This window comes from Rhododendron vialii, chromosome 9a (genome assembly GCF_030253575.1).
Source record: "Rhododendron vialii isolate Sample 1 chromosome 9a, ASM3025357v1".
NCBI lineage: Eukaryota > Viridiplantae > Streptophyta > Magnoliopsida > Ericales > Ericaceae > Rhododendron > Rhododendron vialii.
This window is the reverse complement of record NC_080565.1, coordinates 22,322,517-22,346,391: the sequence shown is the minus strand read 5'-3', so window position 1 is coordinate 22,346,391 and position 23,875 is coordinate 22,322,517. Positions and strand designations below refer to the sequence as shown.

Below are 23,875 nucleotides of genomic sequence, written 5' to 3'. Positions count from 1 at the left end.
AAAGGTAGCCAAAATAAAGCTAAAATCACCTATTTTTCCTAAATTCTTGGGATGTACTGAGGGATATAAAGTGAGTTAAAACAATATTATTATTACTATTATCTTTACAAAGTTGTCGGCAAATTTAAGAATGGATAGAACAAGTAGTTGGGTAGTAGATTTAAATCATGTCTTGATAGAGCATATTTTTTTTCCCATTTTCTTGCATTATTTACGTGGGGTGCATGGGTGTATTATTGTGGTGTATGTAGGGCAATGAAATTAAGAGGAGATAAGGCATTAATATATGGACAGTGGAGCTAGGAAACATAAAATTCAATAGAAATAAATGGGTTTGGCCTTAGTTGGCGATATTCCTTGTATAAGTATACTTGGCGTGACCATAGCATTGGGCAAGATAACCAGTGGCCTTCTGGCCAAGAAATATTAGGCTTTCATAGTAGGTGCTGATCAAGGAGATCATCAAGGAGACTTAGTCCGATAGTGATCAAATTGTAGGATGAGGTTCATGGCGACGAGATCTAGATGTTCTACGGTGGCGATCATAATTTGAGGTAATCCTGAGAGTATACGAATAATACGATATGCTTTCTACTTCCGGAATCCTTTCTAAATTCTCATTTTGTATTTCTCTTGATTATCTCGTGATATTTGTTCAATTCTATGAAATATTGTTGAGAAGTGAAATAATTGTTATTGATTATGATATTGATGGCTAAGTGCTATAGAACTGTTCAGTACAGGGATCGAGTGACCTTACCAATAGCATGTCCAATATCCTGAATGGGTTCGTCGAGACTCGATTAGGAAGGTATTGAGGAGGGTCATTGATCATGTACTTAAGAGGACGTGGTATGATGTCCCTTGTGATTGTTTGTTTCGACTGGGTAGTTGATTATCGTTTATTGATTCAACTTGAATATGGGCATTGTTATTCTATTGTATCGTATACTTCCCAAGTAATTTATTTTTCAGGTGTGGAGCCGGATTAGTGGAGGTTGAATTAGAACATTTAAGAATTATTTGGAGAGTTTTGGAAGAGTTAATATTTTTGAAGTATTTAGAGGATTATCTATTTGGAGTCTTTTTGTTTTATTTTGGTGATGTAAATTTGTATATGTAAGAAATGGGGCCTGGAAGTGTATAAAATACAGGAGTTTATTCTAGAAAAATGTGGGTCATTACAATGCCAGCCGATGAAATTGATGATTATGTGAAAATAGGAGAAAGTACAGCCATTTTAAGCTTTAAGACTTATTGTCAATCAATTATTGAAGTATTCGGAAATGAGGATCTAAGATTACCAAATGCTAATAATATCAGTAGACTACTCGCTATGGGGGAAGCTCGTGAATTTCTTGGCATGTTAGGAACTTTATACTGTTTGCATTGGAAGTGGAAGAATTGTCCAAAGGCCTGGCATGATCAATATTGTAGTCATATTAAAAAAAAACCTAGAATAATTCTTGAGGCCATTGCTTCTTAGGATTTGTGGATTTGGAATGCCGCAGTCTCACAATGATCTCAATGTCTTAGACCATTCTTCTTTATTAATTTGATGAACTTGCACAAAAGCGAGCCACACCGACTAATTACTCTATCAACTGACAGAACTATAATTTTAGATATTATTTTGCCGATGGTATATATATATCCTCCATGGGCAATATTGGTTCAAACCGTTTCTTCTCCCAAGGAGTCAAAAAAACACCACTTCTTTAGGATGTAAGATTCAGCAAGAAATGATGTGGAACAGGCTTTTTTAGGATTGTTCAATCTCGTTTTGCAATTGTTAGTGGCCCGCAAGATTTTGGGGTCTTGTATTATTTTGCATAATATGATCATTTAAGATGAGCTAAATGTCTACACAAATTTTGATTATGACACCTTGGAACGAACAATTACTTCTAATACTCCATGTCTCGCGATTTAGAAATTAGAGATAGTAATGCACATCAAGTTCTTCGTAACGACTTAATTGAACATATGTGACAACTTCATGGAGAGATATAATTATTACTCCTTCTGTCTCTTTTTAAGTGTCCTGCTTCGTAACTCCAACTTATTAAAAAGACATCATCATTATACCTTTCACATCAACTTTTTCCTCTACTTTCCATACTTACCCATCATCATTACACTTTTACTCACTTACTTTTCAAAATAGAATTTACTTTTAGGGACAAAATAGATAATACACCAATTTTTACCCACTAACTTTACAAAATGGACACTTATTAAGGGACAGCCCAAAATGGAATACTGGACACAAAATAAGGGACGGAGGGAGTAATATTTTTCCTTATGTTATATATGTATTTGTGAAGACTAGTTTGTGACAGTATCTATCTTTAAGTTTGCTAACATATAAGTATGATTTAACAGATGCAAATTTTGTTTTGGTCTAATTGTGAATTTGTTTAATTTAACCTTAATTCATAGCATCTTGAATACACTGTTAAACCAATTAAGAATGCTAACAACGCCAACCATCCAGAATAACTGAGAAACATGTCAAGCCAAGGGAAAAAAGATACAAACTACTTTTCATTTTGAAATTATATTAAGCACTAAAAGAGTCCTAGAGGGGGGTGAATAGGATGATCAATTAAAAATTTATGCAACCTCCAATTTTAATCCATTAAACAAGTTCCATGCTATTTAATCAATTTAGCAACTAAAGAGACAATAGCAATAAAACAAAAGAACTCAAACGCGAGGATATACGTGAAAACTACTTAGGGTAAACTCACCCTAAACATAAAATCACGGTGTAATCTACCAAAATGCTATATATCAAAAGGTTTACAAAGAAATCACAAATTAGGAACTACCCACAAGCCCCTTGTGACACCTAACTCCGCTGTTTGATGTAGCTCCCCAAGCCCCTTCTTGATTCCATAGCCACCACAAGTCCAATGCCTCAATCTCAGAGTCAAGCTGGCTCCGGAATCATCCAGCCCTGTAGAATGATAAGCAACAATGTATGCATATAGAAAATGTGAAGGATTTTGAAAAACAAATCAAACTAGAGAGAAAACATGATTATTAGAGTATTTTTCTAGATTGACAAAAGATGATTAAACACTATGTTTAAAACATCCAAGTGTAAGAAAAGCCCATGTGTTTGATATGATGTGATGAAGCTTTTGGACATGAAAACAATTTAGAGCATATACATTAGATATTAGAGTATCACCCTAAATTGAAAAGAGTTGATCAAATAATGAATTAAATCGTCTCAAATGCACCAAATCACATGAAATAAGAGAGGTATGATTTTTCTCTCTCTATAAAAAGGCTGGTCAAAGTTGTACCCTAAATGGGAGAATAAGATATATTTATATGTGCAAGGACGATGACATAAGCCTAACCAATCAGAAGGCTAGAAAGGAAGAGCGCTCGCTTGCTCGGGGGGCGCCATCAGGAGCGCGTTAGTGCTCCTGCGCTCTGGAAGCGCCATGCAAGCGCTACTCATCCGGGTAATTAAAATTAATTCAAAAATGAAGTACACATGAAGAGTACCTCTGGAGCGCCCCCTCCCCTTGCAGGCGTGTGTCTAGCGCAGGCAAAGCTAGGAAGCACGCCGCGAGCGCTAGCAAGCGCTGACGTTTTGTTCCCTTATTGCCTTAGCCGATTTTTTTTGTTGTTTTAAACCAAGAAACACACACAACTTTTCAATGCCTTAGGAAAAATTCCACCATCAACAAAAATCCATTTCATGCCTGAATGTCTTAATTAGAATAAGGTCTAAAGCACCAAAGTCAAGATTAATAAAACAAGATTAATCTATGCAATCTTGGATCCACAAAATTTATGTGATGCTGAAAAAAATATTCGACTTGATGCAATAATGAAATGCACAAAAATCAAGCAAATGAAATGCATGAATTAAACCTCTCCGGATTGATCGACGGCGCATGGCACGAAATGCGAACTTCTTCCTTGTGTAGCAATCAAAGAGTGGAATATCTAAAACCACTTAGATACTCTACCCTCATACCCAAATAGAAAAATACATAATTGTGCATCGATTACAAGCATAAATGATTTGTTGGAATCCGAAAAACGCCAATAACATTTACACATTTGAAGGAACCACAAACAATGACATAAAACCAAATAACTCATGGTTTTGTCAACAAAACAAGAAGAAAAAAGACCAATTAATTTGTTCAATACTCCACAAAATACGTACTGACATGGATAAAAGAAATTAAGGGGAAGAGGATCCCAAGCCATTTAAGAAACCTTAGGCTGTTAGAGCAACTTCTACCAAGTTCTATAATGTTTGAAATCTCTATGTAGAGAAATTTTTCTGTAATTTATCACTCATTGTCTTTAACTTTTTGTACTTTATGAGAGAATCTTGGAGGGACACATCGTCCTTTTTAGAGATTTGGCCTCTAAAATGAAGGTGGGGTCTCCATTTTTGGAAATCCAAAAGTAAATTTAGAGACCAAATCTCTAAAAAAGATGATGGATCCCTCCAAGATTTTTCTATAAAGTATAAAAAGTTGAAGGATATAGGGGATCAATTACAAAATCTTCCCTCAATGTAAAATTTTCACTACAAAAAAATTTGCTTTCCCGACATTTTTAAAATCCCATAAAAGGTACTCCCTCTTTCCCTTTTTAAGTGTCCCGCTTTGTAACTCCAATTTATTAAGAAAACATCATCATTACACTTTTCAAATCAATTTTTACCTCTACTTTCCCTACTTACCCTCTATGGAGACACCATCTGTAATGCCCCCAATGTTGGGTACGTTAAAGAAAACATTTTATTACAAAAACAAGGTGAGTCTGACTCATTATTACAACATAACTCTCATGAGAGTACTTTTATTACACAAGGGAAGGGAACTAAGGTTCCTAACTACAGCTCCGCCTGCTCCTCCATCTGAGCCAGCTCTTCAGCTCCAAAGGTCTCCAAAGTGTACTGCTCACCTTGATCATCTACAAAGTCTGACAAATTATACCAGCGTCGCCACCGATATAATATGTCAGGGTCACCAAATGTAACACCATGAGCTACAAAAGCTCAGCAGAACAAACCCATACCCGCTAACCCATAACTTACAAACAACAGGTTATACAATCATCGATTTCCACATGATACATGTATATACAGCTAACAATGACACATCCATATTCGTTAATCATCTATCGTTGGTGTCCAAGATTTCCGTGTTTCTCCTACGCGACTCGTCGTAGACCGTGTCAACATTTTCACATACCAATCCATCTTTCAAAAACCATTTGTTTAACACACCCAACCTCGGTTCCGCCGTTCCGGTCTCCCGAGTATCCTCACAATGGTTCCGCCGCACCGGGTTCTCATTGGCACACAACATCTTGCATTGGCTCCTCTCCGCGGATAACCAAGCCCTACCTCACCATGGTTCCGCCAGTCCGGGTTCCCATGGGAACGCACACAACCTCATAATGGTTCCGCTATTCCGGATCTCCATTGGAACACACACAACCTCACAATGGTTCCGCTTTTTCCGGATTCCCATTAGAACACACACACCCAACTCACATTATGCCACCAAAACTGGTCATAATGTAGTTTCAAAAATATTTCCTTCCTCGGAAAACATTTCCTTTCATTAATCACACCCTAGGTGCCATGTTTCTACTTTCTCGGTTCTCGTGTCTCGTTTACATGCAAAGACTCCGCGGTAGGACAAAAGTAAGCATGAAACATTCTAACAAGATCATCCAATTCTATAATATACCACAAGTAACACATTCGATTTATGTATGCAAGCTCATACTCCTTGGAATATCAAAATACGAATACTTCGATTCACATGGTAACGTTTTAACTTTCGAAAACCATTCTTTCTTAAAGATCAAACAACATACGTTTTACTTGGAATAAGTAAGTAAGTGAGTAAGGATAAACTTAGAGTTAGGGGTAAGAATAATCTACCTTGATCCGAAACTAGTCGGGGCCGAATAAGCTAGTTGGAAGTTTTCTACGGTGGTGAAACTCGCAAATTTGGACCAAACTTTGGATGGCAGTAACTCGGTCAATATTTGGCCGAATATGATCGTTCTTGGGTCAAAATCGAAGCCCTCGAAGTGCTCTACAACTTTCGTGAAGGAAGTTGATCCTAGAAACTACTTTAGGTAGGAGAAAAATGGTGATAAAGGAGGAGACAGTATGCTGTCTGGAAATGGAAATCCGAGATTTTTACTGAACTTCGGATGCCAATATCTTTGTCATTTCTTCACCGATTAGGGTGGTTCTTGGGTCTAACTTGAAGGTCTCGAAGTTCTCTACAACTTTTCCGAAGGAAGTTAGCTCTAAAAACTAACCTAAGAGGGAGAAAACCGAGGATTTTCAAAGGGCAGTAAGCTGCCTGGAAAAACAGAAATGGTTTCTAGAGAGAAGTGAGAGCAAGAAGTGAAGGTGTGAGTTGAAACTTGAGGTGAGCTTGCTATTTATAGGCAAAAGTCTTGGCTCTCTCTCCCTCCATATGGCCGGCCATATCTCTCTCTCTCTCTCTCCCATGGATTTGTTCCATTGAGTGGTCATTTTATGCCTTTCAATCATGCCATGCCTTCCATGACTTGTCATTTCCAATTTAGGCCAAATCTTAGGTCGTCATGAAGGGTTTTGGACTTGTCAAGTCTATGGGAAGGTTGCTTGCAAGAAAGAATATAATCATGGCTAGCTTTGTACTTTGGAAGACTAGAATGGGTTGGCATGTAGTAAATAGGCTTAGGGCTATTAAGGTTGCTTGTGTAAGTGTCCAAAACACAATCACACACTCCACCTCCCTCTCCCAGTTGGCCTCTCTCTCTCTCTCTCTCTCTCTCTCTCTCTCTCTCTCTCGTGTCTATATTCATCTAAGAAAATCTAGGAAAGTAAGTCTAGGATTATTAGGTTTAAGACTAGAACATAGGTGTGCATGCATGGCAAAGCTAGCCTTGCTTCACTTGGAAGCAAAATGATGGGATTCTTTGTATGACTTGTCTTGTCATGCTTATTGGCAAGTCAAAGGTCTATTAACCAAGGGACAAAAATTCCCCTAACAATTATGGACCAAGGGGTAAAGGAATATTGGTCATAATTAGGGTTTGAAATGACTAAACATAGGAATAAAATGATTACTCCTATGGTCTAATGGTTCAATAGGGTTCGGAGGGTTTCATAAGGTTCAAAGACGGTCAAAAAAGGTTCATCTAGGGTTAGGAAATTGTAACTAGGTGAATCGGTGATCCGGTTCCTCCAACTAATCGGTTGGGAGCTAACTCTAATTGCCACGTAGGACTCTTAGTCAAGAAGAATATTTTTAAGGACTTAAGTCTAATTATGACGGATTATAAAAATTAAAAAAGAATTTTTTTTGTAGCAAATCCAAGTAATTAAAATAAAATTTAAATATTTAACGAAATTTTTATTTACCAAAAATCAGGGTCGCTACACCATCATTACAATTTTACTCACTTACTTTTCAAAATGGAATCTACTTTTAGGGACAAAATGGAAAATGCACCAACTTTTACCCACTAACTTTACAAAATGGACACTTATTAAGGGACGGCCCAAAATGGAATACTGAACTTTAAAAGGGGACGGATGGAGTACGATAAACATCGGTAAAGGTTTCTGCAGTGTTTCTTCAAACGTTGGGAATGCTGGCATTGTTGTATGTTTAAGGCATTTAAAAAGCGCCGGTAAAAAGTTAAGTCGGCGTTTTTCAGAAAATGCCAATAAAATGATTACTAGAGTATTTTTTTCTTTAAAAAAATTCACAATTATTACTAGTTGATCAACTTTCTAAGATTACTAGTATTAAGGCACATGTGTTGGACGTGACAGATTCGTCATGTTACTATTATTGTCATTGATATAGAGTTGAAATGGCATATGGAAAGTCAGTTGAGTTTTGATTTTTGATAGAAGTGCACGTCAAAAGTTCAAAACATACAACAAAACAATGAGAAAAGGAAAAGCTAAATTATCTGTTGCCGCTAGGGCAATGATCCCCTCCGTGGATCCAGGGACACTATCAAGCACACCCTGCCTAACACCCTACCAAGCACCTCAAAACGATGCCATTTTGACCAAAAAAGGAGCGTCATCAATACTATGCAAAACTATGTCGTTTTGAGTGGGAAAAATAGCACCGTTTTTGGACCTAAAAAAGGGCTGTTGTGTTGGTTTTAATTCCTTGTTTATTTGGTTGGCATTCCATAACAAGTATGATTTTTTGTGTGGGCCTCATTACGAATTCTAAAAAAATGATTCAAACCACAAGTTATTTTTAAAATATTTCCTATGGGTTCTGAAAAAATAGCTCAATCCGATATCTGTAAGGGTTGTTTTAGAATTCGTAGGGAGTTTCAGAATTCGTAGGGCACCCTATGAAAGCCTTAGAGTCAAATATTAATTATGACCTTCTAGAATAATATGATCAAAAAAATAAGATCTTCGCACCGGTTCAAACAAATTGAAAATTGGAGTACTAAATTTGTTCACCATATTTTTTAATATATAACAGTCTAAAAAATATGGTGAAAAAATTTAGTGCTCCAATTTTTTAGACTGTTATATATTAAAAAATATGGTGAAAAAATTTAGTGTTCCAATTTTCAATTCGTTTGAACCGGTGACAAGATTTTATTTTTTTTATCATATTATTCTAAAAGGTTATAATTAGTTTTTGACTCTAGGACTTTCATATGGCGTCCTACGAATTCTGAAATAGCCCAAACCGATATTAGATTGAGTTAATTTTTTTCAAGAACCCATAAAAAATTATTTTAAGAATAATTTGTTGTTTGAATCATATTTGCAAGACCCGTAATGAGCCCCATAGAAATAAAAAATAAGTATAATGTGTTGAGGCAAACCAAACAAGCAATAAAACCAACACACAGCATCTAACAGTCCCAACGTCCCTTTTACATGATCAAATGGTGTTGTTTGCCGCTTGGCAGTGTGTTTGGTAGTGGACGCTTGGTAGCGTTCCCAGATCCCACATCCGTGGGTGGTTCAGCAAGGGAGACCATAGAGTCATCTTGTTGGACTTATATGTTGACTAAGAGCACCTCCAACCCATACTCCATAATTCCAAATCTTCCTCTATTCCTCAATTTTTGAGGAATTATGCATTCCAACCCATCCTCTATACTTTTTTGGTACAAACCCTTCTTTATATTGTAGGTATGGTCAAAATCACTAACCTTTGACCAGAGAAGACTATTCGAACCCCCATTTAGCGGCGGACACATGGCGGTATAGTCTGTGCGGGAAAATGACTTCAGTCAAACTTTGTTCTGAAGAAGGAGGTTTGACTACCCAATCAGAAAAGAACACGTGTACAAAGATGGAAAGGTCGATCCCGCGAAAAGCGTTTGCGGAAGGTGCAGCCCCAGCAGAAGCCCATCTCCCCCATTTAGCGGCGGACACATGGCGGTATAGTCTGTGCGGGAAAATGACTTCAGTCAAACTTTGTTCTGAAGAAGGAGGTTTGACTACCCAATCAGAAAAGAACACGTGTACAAAGATGGAAAGGTCGATCCCGCGAAAAGCGTTTGCGGAAGGTGCAGCCCCAGCAGAAGCCCATCTCCTTCGCGAAAAAAAGAGGAGTAAATCCTGAGATGACATCAAGAACAAATGACCACGGGTAACCCTCTCCCGGCGGATCAAATGAAGTCTACCAACTGCGAAGACAAATTCGATTGAAGAGTCCATGGAGTGTCGTTCTTCGGACCGCGAGGCGGGGTACAGAAGGAGCCCCGAGGGAGGGACACGATCGCCGCGGGTCGCGACCTCGCTCCCACGGGAATAGAGGGATTTCTTGTGGCTTGGTGGCTTAGGATGGAGGTTTCATCGCGAAGAATCGAGTTCTCCCGCGGAAAAGAGTCCGCGGGAGGATGAGATTCTCTAAAACCCAGAGGTACCGAAGGGACACGTGTTGGGGTTTCATAGGAGCACCGTCCTGGGCCTGACCTAGGCCCGGGTGCCCTATAAATACCCCTGACATTCTTCTTGATTAAAGCAGAGCTGACTTTTTCTGGAGAAAGAGTGTGTGAGCACTGAATTTGAGGAAGGAGGACATTCTTCCCCAAAGAAAGGTGACCTCACTCATTCAATCTGTGAAAAGCCAGACGTCAGCCACGCGAAAAGAAACAAGTTACACGCCGCCTTTGTCTCTTCTGTACCTGTTGCTCTCTCCGTCACCCCACAAGATTAACCCTCTTTTCCTCTCACTGACCATCGACCAATCGAACCTCTCCAGCTCACGCTAGATTGACACGAAAGCAGTTCTCCCGTGTTAACACAAACCTACATCAGGCGACTCTACTGGGGACGTGTCTTTTGGTTTATGGTTAGCACTCATTCCAAGGAGTATGTTGAACCATCGCGTCGAAGAGCAATGGCGGCACCAGATAACATCATACCGACACTCGAAGAAGTAGGAGAGACCAATAGTGCGGGTACGACCACACAAACGCTGAGAGCTTTTCAGAATAGACAACAGCAGTTCCTCGAAACGCAGAAGTAGATCTTTGCGGCCTTCACGGGCCTTGCAGAGCTTATTTCGACAGCTCTCCCAAAGGCTACGATCAACCAAGATGACGAACCCCCGCAGATCCATGCTGGGGGCAGTAATAGTCAGATAGTATAGCCACAGATTCCCCTGTCTTACCCGCATCCTTTGCGCGGTGTGCTCGTGGGGGGAATTGCTAGAAATCCCATTGGAACACACGGAAAACAACCCGTTGTGGACAGCACCGGTACACCTTCTACAAGGCCTTACATCACGATGGCAGAAGTACAAGCCTTATTGGCCCAATAGAAGGCAAGTGAAGCAAGCAGAAAGGAGCCAGCTGTCGTTGAGGCCAGTACTCCGTCCCCGGGACAATTCATTACTTTGGCTGAAGTGCAGGCCCTCCTCAAGAAAGAAAAAGCAAAGACAATCTTACCTTCTCTTCCAAGCCCCGACGTTTGCCCCCCGTACCCTGTAGCAATCCTATCGCTACCTTACCCAGAAGGGTACACCCCTCCAAAGTTCATAAAGTTCGACGGCAAGGAAGGCAGCGCTCAAGAACACGTGGTCCATTTTATAGAATCCCTTGGGGCCCACGCGTTGGACTCCAACTTGCGCCTCTGTAAGTTTTCAAAGTCCCTTATTTCCCGCGCGTACATGTGGTACGTCAACCTGGAGCCTTACTCGATCACCACTTGGGAAGAAATGGTGAATAGCTTCTACGCTAAGTTCTTCCAGGTCCGAGATAAGGTAACAGTTAGGGGTGTGCAAAAAAACCGAAGCCCGACGGACCCGACCCGACCCGAGGGGTTTCGGACGGGGCCGAACATATGGTTTGGTCGGGTACGGGTACACTTTTCCAAAAAAATCAGTTTTCGGTTCGGGGCTCGGGGTGCTGTTTTTTCTTACCCGACCCGACCCGACCAAAAAGGCAATGAATTCATGTAGTTTACTTCGGTTTTGGTCGGACCCGCCCGACCCGACCCGACTCGACCAAAAAAATCGGTTACACGGACGGGTATCTCCCCTCATTCGGTTCGGGTTCGGGTGCCAAAAAAGTGTTAACCGACTAGTCGGGTCGGGGTCGGGGCCGAACCCGACCCGTCTAACCCGTGCACACCCCCAGTAACAGTGATTAGCTTGACAAAGGAAGTTCAGACGAATGGCGAAGATGTGGTGGACTATATTAAGCAATTTCAGGACTGCGTGGTTGACTGTACTGAATTAGTCAAAAAGGGTCAACTTGTCGAAATCTGTATCGGAGGAATGATGGACGAGTTCAAGATGTTGCTCGTTAATTTGAAATTGGGAACCTTCTCTGCCCTATTGGAGTCTGCGGACAACATTCGTCACGTGGTCAAGCCACTCACGAAGGATACTTGGAAGGGCAAAACAGCGGGCGCCATTGTTACTGTCGCAAACGCACCGCGAGTCCAACAAGCCGCTGGCGGAAGAAAGCGAAGGGAGCGCAAACTCACGCTAGCGCCAGATTACCCTTGCAGTATGGACGAAGTAAAAGCATTGGTAAATGCATGGGTGGCCGACGAAGAGTTAGAGCTCCCCCCGGTCGAGTATGAGCCCACACGAGAAGACCGCGAAAACCCGCGATACTACATGTACCACCGCCACATGAAGCACTCGACCAATGATTGATGGTCACTGAAGAGATTATTCAAGAGAAAACAGAGCGCTAACGAGCTGCGTATAGGATGATGCGATATCCGCGTGGACCCATACCTGGCTCACGAAAACCGCGACAGAGAAGTCAACATGGCGGAATGTTACCCGTTCATGTATGAAGATGAAAATGATGCAGATGGCTGCTACTATCTAGAAGAGAATGAGGAAGCATGGGCCTATATGGTCTCCTGCTACGAGATCATGGAAGAATTTGGAGACGGAACGACGCCAACCGTGACACCTGATCCTAATACTTTGGCCAAAATGCTGCAAAATAGCACGAAATTCCGCGCATTCTTTGACGGTTTTGGTATCACCCCAACCGCAAGGCTAGACATTACCAAAGCGATCATCAATATTGCGGAGGTCCTCCAAGAATCATGCATGTCTGTGGATGGATCTGTTCCACGGACAATCTGTGATGAATCCAACTCCGTCACTTTTTTGGATGCAGACAGAAGAGTCCTGTACCCTCATAACCGTCCGTTATATGTCACGTCCCGTGTTAATGAGACAGAATTGAAACAGACTTTTCTCGACGGTGGAGCCTCAATAAACCTCATGCCTCTGTCAACATTCAAAAAGTTGGGAATCCAAAACAACCGGATAGTGGAGTCACCAATTGCTATCACAGGATTCGGAGGAAATAAGAGACAGTCCTTGGGATACGTTGCGGTAGATTTAGAGGTGGGGCCAATCCGCTCGGCCACTAAGTTTCATCTCATCAACGTAGACCCAAATTATCATATCATCCTCGGCCGAAGTTGGATGCATAAATACGCAGTCGTACCGTCGAGTTACCACCAGTGCTTAAAGGGAGTTTGGGCCGGAAAGAAAGTTACTATTCGCGCTTCAGAAAGCCCTTTTGATACTCACAAGGCCCACTTTTAGACGTAGTGTTCTTTTTGGAGTTAGGAGAGGTAGTTCAAACAATCACTGCTAAGCCACGCGGGGTAAAGATACCGATATGGAAAGATATCAAGGAGGAGAAGCAAGAACCACGTGAAAGAGGCCCATCAGCGGTAGAAGCCGCTGCCCCCAAAAAGATCATGAAGCTGAAGGAGGGGGGCAAGATAGTATACTACTTATGACGGTCCACCGGGGCAGTGGTTGATCATGAAACCGATGGCCTCGACTGAACATGTGCCGCACTAGAGAAGGAACTCATCCAGAAATCCAAACTCGTCCCAGAGTGTATGCAGGACGAACCCAAGCCACAATAGGAGGTGTTGGAAGAAATCGACCTAAACGATGGAGTTGCCCCCCATCAACCGATATTCATAAGTAAGATGCTGAGCCGAGAATTCCACGCAAGACTGATTTCACTGTTGCGCGATAATTCCGATGTCTTTGCATGGCACTATGAAGAAATGCCAGGCCTAGACCCAGAACTGGTAACGCACCATTTGGACGTCTTCCCAAACTCACAGCCAGCAAAGCAGTCCCAGTGAAAGTACCACCCGATTTGGAGGGGCAAATCAAGGAGGAAATTGAAAATTTGAGAAAGGTGAGCTTTATCCTCCCGATACAATATCCCGAGTGGTTAGCAAACAGTGTTCCCGTGAAAAAGAAGAATGGTCAAATGAGTATGCGTTGATTTCCGTGACCTTAACAAAGCGTGCCCAAAAGATGAATTCCCTCTCCCGCACATCGATACATTAGTGGATGTCACTTCAGGCCACCAGATGTTCTCCTTCATGGATGGTTTCAGCGGGTATAATTAGATAAAGATGGCACCAGAAGATGCAGAAAAGACAGCATTCCGGACGCCGCTAGGAAATTTCTACTACATAGTGATGCCTTTTGGGCTGAAGAACGCAGGAGCAACATATCAGCGGGTAATGACCGCAATTTTTCATGACCTAATGCATAAGATAATCGAAGATTATGTGGACGATCTGGTGGTGAAGTCGAAGGAGCGGGAAGACCACCTCACGGACTTAGCCGCCGTATTTAGTAGGTGCCGGAAATTCAACCTCCCCCTCAAGTGTGCGTTCGGTGTGACAATGGGAAAGTTCCTGGGATTCCTCGTACATCAACACGACATTGACGCGGATGGGGCCAAGATCAAGTCCATCACGGAGATGCCCCGGCCCCACTCCCAAAAAACACTCAAACATTTCTTGGGAAAAGTCTCTTATCTGCGGCGCTTCATCCCTGCATCGACGGAAATTGCGGCACCATTCACGGACCTACTGAAAGGCAACGCGAGATTTGAATGGAAGCAAGGTCATCAACACGCTTTCCAAAAAATCAAGGCACCTTTAACCTCTCCTTAAATAATGGTGGCTTGGATTGCGGGAAAACTATTGATCCTTTATTTGACCTCTACCCCGAGATCCATTGGGGCCCTGCTGGTGCAAGAAATAGATGGGATGGAGCACCTAGTCTATTACATTAGCGAGAAGGTTCAGGGAGTGGAAGAAAGATACATGGCCATCGAGCGGCACTGTCTGGCTCTTGTTTTCACAACACAGAAGCTTAGGCATTACTTCCTATCATTTCCCATACAGATAATCACCAAATGCGATCCGATAAGGTATTTCTTATCCCGTTTGGCACTCACGAGTAGGGTCGCACGATGGTTGTTAGCTTTAGCAGAGTTTGATATTTCATGTATCACCCCAAAAGCTATCAAGTGCCAGGCTCTCATAGATCTTTTAACATAGTTTTCGAGTGGACAATACGAACCACTTGAAGAATCCCTACCTGGGGATGGTTTCGACGCTCTCGCGGCCAGAGCGGATGATACGTGCTAGACGCTTAGCTTCGATGGGGCCGTGGGAAGTGGATCAAGTGGCGCGGGAATAGTTTTATAGAGCAATGAAGGAGAGAAATGTCATTTGGCCTACAAGTTAAAGTTTTTCTTGCTCTAACAATGAGGCGGAGTATGAAGCGTTGATCTTGGGTCTGTTAGCAGCAAAAGAAAAGGGAATCAAACACTTGAGAGTGGCGGGAGACTCAAAGCTGGTAGTTCTGCAAACGGAAGGGATCTATGCATTAAAGCAACTGACGCTGGCACCGTACCGAACAACGGTCCAGAAATTGATGAGTCTTTTCAAGAGTGTCGGCATCATTCATAAACCTAGATCGGAAAATCGATTTCCGGACGCCCTTGCAACGCTGGGGGCAAGGACAGAATTTGAAGAAGAAAAGGCTTACATTGAAATTGTGAAGAGGTTCGAGCCATCCGTAATAGAAGACTGCTCTAAACCGACCGAAGACTGGCGTGGAGCCATCAAGATACAGTTAACCACTGGTGCCGGAATCATGTCCACCACGGAGCTCTCCAAATTCGTAATTTTGCGCGGAGAACTATATCACCGTACCCCTCAAGGATGGCTAGCATGGTGCGTTGGTCCAGAAGAAGCAAAAGAGAAGCTGAACCAAATCCACGACGACAACTACGCGGAAAATGAGATAGCTCTGTACAGAAGGATCCAGAGGCAAGGATACTATTGGCCTAGCATGAAGAAGGATGCTGATATGCTTTTGAAGAACTGCACATGGTGCTCCTTATACGCGGTTAAACCGGAATGCTTGATGGTGTGTGCCAGTGATCAAGAGTTAGATTGGAGGCAGGATTACATCGATTACCTATGGGAAGGATCTCTGCCTACAGAGCGCACGGAAGCCACAAGGGTCATGTGCGGGGCACTGCGATTCTTCCTCGAGAGCGGGCTTTTGTTCAGAAGGACCTTTGACAGAATGCCGCAAAGGTGCGTAAACAAAGAGGAGGCAGAGGAAGTATTGAAGAAGACACATGGAACAGAGCACCAGGGGTGGAGAAAGCTCTATGAATACCTAGTCCATTTGGGGTACTTTTAGCCCACTATGAAAGGCGACTGCAAGCGACATGTACAAAAGTGCCAAGCCTGCCAAAAATTTGGAAATCTGGTTCACGCTCCTTCCGTGGAATTGCGTTCAATCCGCGCTCCGCATCCTTTTCATACATGGGCCATGGACTTGGTTGGGCCAATTAGGCCAGCTTCACGGAAGAACAGATGGATCCTGGCAGCCACTGAGGTCTGCACTAAATGGGTTGAGGGAACCCCGTTGAAGAGGGCTACAGGAGACGCGGTGTCAATGTTCATTAAGGAGAACATCATCTGCAAGTTTGGCATACCAAAGATGATTCTATCGGATAACGGCACTCCTTTCATCAACTATCATGTAGAAGGCCACCTCGATGAATACGCGGTAGATCACCGTACTTCTAGCGCCTACTACCCAAAGGGCAATGGGCAAGCGGAAGTGACAAACAAAACCTTCATACGAATCTTGAGCAAGCTGTTGGACGAACGCGGAGGTACTTGGGCGGATCATCTACCAGTAGCCCTTTGGGCTTATCGAACTTCGAAAAGGAAATCTATCTGCGCTAGTCCCTTCAGTTTAGTCTATGGAGCGGAAATAGTCTTGCCAGCGGAAACTGAGTGTCCCCTCCACATGAATGATTCTCGCAATGGAGGACTCCACAGAGGGAAGGATGGCAGACTTGGAAGCCTTAGAAGAAAGAAGAATCGCCGCGTCCTTCACTCATGAGAAGTACTGGGAGTCCGTGGCACGCTACTATAACAAGGGTGTGGTTTCGCAGGTGTTCAAAGTTAGGGATTTGGTTTGGAAAGCAACTACAACGGTGATGAGAGACTTGAAAACCCCCAAGTTCACGCCCAAGTGGGAAGGACCTTACGAAGTGATTCGTGCCTCCGGAAGGACCTTACGAAGTGATTCGTGCCTCCAAGAGCGGGTATTATCATTTTGGCCCGCATGGAAGACGGGTTCCGGACAGCAGACTTATGTAGCCGATTTGAAGAGGGGCTACGATAGACATTTAGCATATGCCCTGCACAAATCTAGTTAACAGACTAAAGGGGCTATGCCACCGCCTCGTTCTCACAACAGTCTCGTGGGGTTATGCCACCGCCACGGCTATAAAAGCAATAAAAATAGTAAAAAGACAACTAATGCTAAAATTAGCTTCGTTACACCTCAAGTCGAATTGGTGGCTCAATTAGAGGTATCCGCTAAGTTGAGTTCAAATTACACAAAGAAAAATAAATGGAGTACTTACAATGGTTTGTCGATCCTCCAAATAAGCTATAATAAAAAGTCCCCGGCAACGACGCCAAATGCTTAACCGTAATAACCTTGCCTTCGGAATAAGGTCGGAAACCCCAAGCGTAGGGCTCGATCGTCGGTAGCAATAAACCGGTAAGACCGGGATCGTACCACAGGGAATCAAAAATAGCTAATTCGGATTGTAGGATTTATGTAAGGTTCTCGGCGTTTAAGACGGCCAACTGTCAGTTTTGCTTTGGTGAATTGAAAACTATTGTAAAAGACTAGAGAAGTAGTTTGAGCTTGGTAAAAACAGGCGGCAAGGTCTAGGGGCTAAAAACGCCCGATGACTTAGCTGATTTGACTGTTTCTTTCTAACAATCCCAAGTTAAGGCATAGACAAACTTAACCAGGAATACTCAACGTTAAAAGTCGAGCATAATCAAGGCATTAACCCGCATGGAAGACGGGTTCCGGATAGCAGACTTATGTAGCCGATTTGAAGAGGGGCTACGATAGACATTTAGCATATGCCCTGCACAAATCTAGTTAACAAACTAAAGGGGCTATGCCACCACCTCGTTCTCACAACAGTCTCATGGGGTTATGCCACCGCCACGGCTATAAAAGCAATAAAAACAGTAAAAAGACAATTAATGCTAAAATTAGCTTCGTTACACCTCAAGTCGAATTGGTGGCTCAGTTAGAGGTATCCGCTAAGTTGAGTTCAAATTACTCAAAGAAAAATAAATGGAGTACTTACAATGGTTTGTCGATCCTCCAAATAAGCTATAATAAGAAGTCCCCGGCAACGACGCCAAATGCTTAACCATAATAACCTTCCCTTCGGAATAAGGTCGGAAACCCCAAGCGTAGGGCTCGATCGTCGGTAGCAATAAACCAGGAAGACCGGGATCGTACCACAGGGAGTCAAAAATAGCTAATTCGGATTGTAGGATTTATGTAAGGTTCTCAGCGTTTAAGACAGCCAACTGTCAGTTTTGCTTTGGTGAATTGAAAACTATTGTAAAAGACTAGAGAAGTAGTTTGAGCTTGGTAAAAACAGGCGGCAAGGTCTAGGGGCTAAAAACGCCCGATGACTTAGCTGATTTGACTGTTTCTTTCTAACAATCCCAAGTTAAGGCATAGACAAACTTAACCCGAAATACTCAACGTTAAAAGCCGAGCATAATCAAGGCATTAACCCGGAAATGATTTAATCTCATTTGGAAGACATTTAAATCAAACGCCGGGAGCGTTAAAAGCCCCAAGTGCTAACCAAAGGCTAAAACTCCGGAAAACACATGGTCAAAGAAAGTATTAGCCCTTTGGTTTGGGCGAAAATTAGAGATTAAACCTTTTCCTTGTTAAGGCCATGATCAAGTTATAAAAGAAAAACATCAAAACAACTAAGCCATGGGAAGAATTTCATCCCCATGACCAAGCCTAAGTGACTACTACACATATTGAAAAGACTAGAAATAAAGCTAAAAAGAGACATGAGATTTAACCGATGAAAACTGAAATAAACTTGATATTACTAAGGATCCAAACCGTAGCTACAACTTTAATACTTGGGAAATTAACAAATAACTAAAACTTACAAGTGTTCTTGAATGAAATCGCTTAAGAAAGCTTGGAGAGCATTAATGGAGTTCTAGGAAAGTTAAAGACATAAAGTTAGGGTAGGTGTTTGTTACATAAAGAGAGGAGTGGGGTATTTATACTAAAACATCTTTCTCTCTCTAAAAATATCCAAAAACATGCCAAAAGTGGCAAGTACTCCATAAATGGAAAGTTGGAAAAGTAAACAAAATGTAGATATTTTCTGCAGGCAGTACCGGTACTGGCCAACTCCCAGTACCGGTACTGGGTCTTCAAAATGCTAAGAAATCAAAACTTTAACAAGTGGGTACTAGTACTGGTCTTTTCCCAGTACCAATATTGGGTCTCTAGAAATCAGATTTTGGCCTGCACTTGGTCCGAACAGTCGTCCGTCGACCCGAGCACTTCTTGCCACTCAATTAATCACCCGACGGAACTTGGTGGGGAGCCGCCACGCGGCCTTGGATAGTTGGATGCTTCCGAGAGCGATCCATGGCGACAAAAACCGCCTTAGTTCCACATATTTACCTGAAACTATCAAAAAGCAACCTTTCATGCAAAATCAAATAAAAACGATATCTTATATGCAAAAACGCTACAAAGTGAAGGACTTTAAGCTCCAAGATTATACAATCTTGGTCGCTTATCAATACACCAACTCAATTTACAATAGACTATAAAGATCATCAATCCGGAAAACAGTCCTCAATATATGAACCTCTTTTAAGTGCTATAATGGGATGAACTTAAAACCACATCACAATACATGCCTTAAAATTCACTAAATGAAATTTCATACTCAAATTCAAACAAATACCGTCAGAAATCAAACGAATTGAATCAAATTCACATATCAAATCTGCATTAGAAAATAAATCATATATTCTTGATCACATCACAACAATTCATTCCATGCAATTAACCGCAAATCAAACAAATTAGAATAAATAGCAAATCGCAAACTCCATTGCCTAATCCATGCATGTATGTATGTATCTACATTCGTACACACACTCACTTCTTCATATATGGAGAGAGAGAGAGAGATCTCAAAGGGGGCTATGATATGCTTGACAAGAGCCGACGTGCACTAATTCTCATTAATCTCGTGCTTGTGGAGCCTCTGAGATGTTCACGGTGAGAGAGAGAGAAAGAGAGAGAGATTGTCTTGATGTATTGGATATATTTACAGCAGCACCAACAGTAATGTGAGGACACTTCCTCCCTCAAATTATGGAAAAGGAAGCTTTACTTTTCTTGTTGTGGAAAGAAGACATGCAATACCTAAACTACCCCAAGCTCAGCAAATCGGAGGACAAACCTTACGAGGGCAATTTTGTATTTTCACGGCATGGCTTGGCAAGCCATCTTCGTTCTTTTATTACAACTAGGGTGCAAGGCACGTCCGTCATGCCCGTTGAATTGAATGGTGTTGAGTATTTTTGAAAGCTAGGCTGATACAAATTTGCTGGTTTGACCTTTCTCATGCCAAAAATTACAAGGAAAACAAACCATAAAAGTATGAGCTTACAATTTCTACTTATTTCCAGTTATTTACAACACATGTATGGAAGTAAAAACCAATACACGACTCGAAAACACTCGTCTGCATCAAGCTATAACTTGGCACGTGTTGTACTTGCATGGTAGAAAATAAAATGCTACAGAACCACTGAATTTCCATCATAACTTTGCTTTCACAGGCTCATTTAAAAAACAACAGAACAAGTAAGGGGATTGAATCGCGCCTCAAATAAAGGAAAAAAATACTCAACAATGTTAACATCATACTTGATGCATGTACCCTCATAAAACCTCTCTCTGTTTCCTCACTTGCTGCACAAACCGTTTTGGAGCAATGACACCTGTTTTCTTCTTTTGCGAATTTATCTACACGAAAGATAAGCTCAAAATCAATGTCTAAATTTTTGGTCCAGCTGTTGTAGTAAACGAATCAACTGTAACAAAGAGCAGACTCCACCAATGCCATTTTTGAAGATCATTTCAACTCATGAATGTCCCTTGGCCTTTTCAAATTTGACAACAAGCCTAAATATGACTTAAGGGGGCAACCTACAAGCTAGAATCTTAGATAAGGAAAAGGAGGAAGGGAGATTGTTCCGTTTGATCGTAGTCAATATCACCATGCCCTATTCTGCAGTTAGCTTGATTAAATGGGGCAATTTTGAAGACGTTCTTTTAGGCACAAATACAGTTACCATCTTCTTCTTTTTTTGACAAGAATACAGTTACTATCAATAAGCAGAGTAAGAGGATTTTTAAATTAGCATCCAGCCACAAATACAGTTTTAGTTAGTGTTGATAACAAACATTAAAACATATTACCATCCTACCAGACATCATGAAATGTCCAACCTAAGTGCACATACATAAGTTTGCATCGACAGACTGTTCTGTGTCTAAAAATATACATATGTTTACATAGAAAGGCAAATCATATATCGATGTGAGCGACTCTAGGCAAATCATTTCCAGCGTTCCACATAGAAAAGCTATCCCGATATCAAGCAACAATTATGTCTCATCTATATATAGCTTCATTGAAGGTTATGCATGGATACATGAAAGCATCCTAATTAATAAAGGTGGACAATATCAAGAGACTTGCAAAGGAGATATGTGTACATTTCCATAAGGATAAAATAAACCCCACAAGCTACTGCAATTAGATATAGAGCAATGAGATTTTTTTCCGAATTCCTTTCACCATTGACAGGATTGTAATGTTTCACACATCAATATTACTTGTAATGCACCAAGTGAATCCCAAATGTAGAGAAAAGCTTACCTCTTTCCCATATCCGGCTAGACACTGATTGCACATGCCTCGATGGTATTCAGCAAGCATTCTGTTGGGCCATGCTGTAATCATTACAAACTTATTGCTGTTTAAAAGCATATAAAGCTTAGATACTGCTGTGCTGCCAGTGCATAACGTGTAATGAACTATGAATCCCAAGTTACTTCTTTACAAAGTCAAAAACGTAAAATGTGAATGGATGGAACTTTTTCACTGATTACCTCCTTGATTCCAAATGCAAATTTAGCCTCATTTTAAAGGAAGAAGTGAAAGAAGAAGAAGAAGAAATGAATGTATATTTTTATGCACCACTATATGACCTGTTTGAGAAAGTTCTTTCAAGCACAGAATCCCTAGGACCAGAAGGAATAGGCTTTTTGTGAATTTTATCCATAACATGTTGAATCGTATACATAATATGATGGTTTAGATCGATCTTAACCGGATGATTATGTCATGATTTTAACGTTAAAGTAATTGCCATACGATTCCAAATTAACATGTCCCTCCAATGAAGCAACTTCCCTAAGCTTGGCCTTAACACATAAGATAGAAAATAACATAAAAAATTGCTTACAGTTCAGTTCATTTATCTCACCAGAAGTCATGCACAAATGGGAGAAGAATGAAAACAGAAATTACCAAGTACAAAGTTTCATGGAATTGCTCTGTATAACAGGTAAATTACTCTCACAAAATTTGGGGGATGAGGGAAAGTCTATTTAAGGACAAGTTAGATTAATGAATCAAACTAACACCTCATCAGACAACTTTGCAGCAGCAGAGAAAATTTATCCAAACCACATATATACATGTGAAGAAGGGGGGTTTTGGTCAAATACATCACGCAACTTGGACTCTATAAAACATTAAAACTCATAATCGCAAGCAACCATGTTGTCGCTTCAAGCCATAGCTACTGTGGCCATCAGAAGATGATTATACATGTGGCAAGCAAAATCTACTCAGCAAAAATCCCTTATGAGCAAAAAAACAACAAATGAAGAAGGGGAAAACCCCCAAAAACTAAAAATACTAACTCTGAATAAGTCAAAATCGCAAAACCCTAAATGTAAGAAAAAATGAACAGGCTACATCTCCCAAAGCTACCGAAGCCACAGTAACATCACAAAAGCACACACGCAACACAAATGGAGAAGAGAAAAACCATGAACAAACCCAACCGAAACCCTATCCCTAGTCCCTAGAATATGCATTCACGGAACCTCCAACTGACAACCAAAAAACCCAAAAAAAAAAAATCGTAGCCACATTAGCCAAACCAAACACCATGCAAACCGTAGCAAAGAACATGCATCGGAAAAAGCCACCGAAAATGGAGCCAAACCTTCTCAGGAGGAGCACGAACTGTCAATTTGAGCGCTGGATGGAGCTACGAACCTAGGTGAGCAAAAGCGAACAAATCTCGGACGGAAACATCTGCTCTGCGATTGAGATAGTGCAAAGTCGGAATCAAGCAATCGATCCATCGAGAGAGAGAGAGAGAGATAGGGAAAGTAAGTGGCGTGGTGCTATCAAGGACACCTCTAATATTTCCCTTCATCCCTAAGGACACCTCTCATATTTCCCTTCATCCCTTCATGACACGTAGTGGAATTACAGACGGATGGCTGAATAATTTACCAATCTAGATCGGTTTCATTAACGAGTGACAAAGAGAAAGCCCAAGAACACCGTGGATCAAAATGGGTCCACCAAGAAACAATTCCGGATTCGAAACAAACACATTGTTGATCTCAATTGAACTGAGTCTCCCCTGTTCAGGGGATTTGGAGGAGGGTGGCTGTGGCGCCCGATGAAACCGTGTTTGCGGAGAGCGAGGGAGGAGAGAAAGAAAGGTTGTTGAGGAGGGGGGTTTGGGGTAATGGGATTTGGTTAAGTTTTCGTGGGGAATGAATGGATGCAGAGATATGAGGGTGAATAGGAGATGGCTCAGACAAGGTTTAGGTTGAATAGGAGATGGCTACCCCTAACTTTCCATCCACATGTGCCCTTAAAATGGGACAAAGTTCTATCAGGATATACGACTTGGTTCAGTTTAAAAACAAGATTGGTCGTTTAGAATACTCAATGTAGTCCACTCAATTTTCTGACTTTCCATCTTATATCCCGTCTTTGTAATATAAATAACGGTAGTTCTACCTCTCACATAATCACGAACCCAAACATGCGA

At 41.5% G+C, this 23,875-nt stretch overlaps 1 protein-coding gene across 1 annotated transcript in view; it reads right to left on the bottom strand.

Moving 5' to 3' along the window:
• Window positions 1–20,009: 20,009 nt before the first annotated feature.
• Window positions 20,010–23,875, bottom strand: part of LOC131301490 (uncharacterized) — a 43,993-nt gene continuing 40,127 nt past the window's right edge. Inside the window, exons 9-10 of the mRNA XM_058327829.1 lie at window positions 21,670–21,743; window positions 20,010–20,750 (exon numbers count right to left, since the gene is read on the bottom strand). The gene's annotated coding sequence lies outside the window, so the exon portion shown is untranslated. The remainder of the gene's footprint in view (window positions 20,751–21,669; window positions 21,744–23,875) is intronic.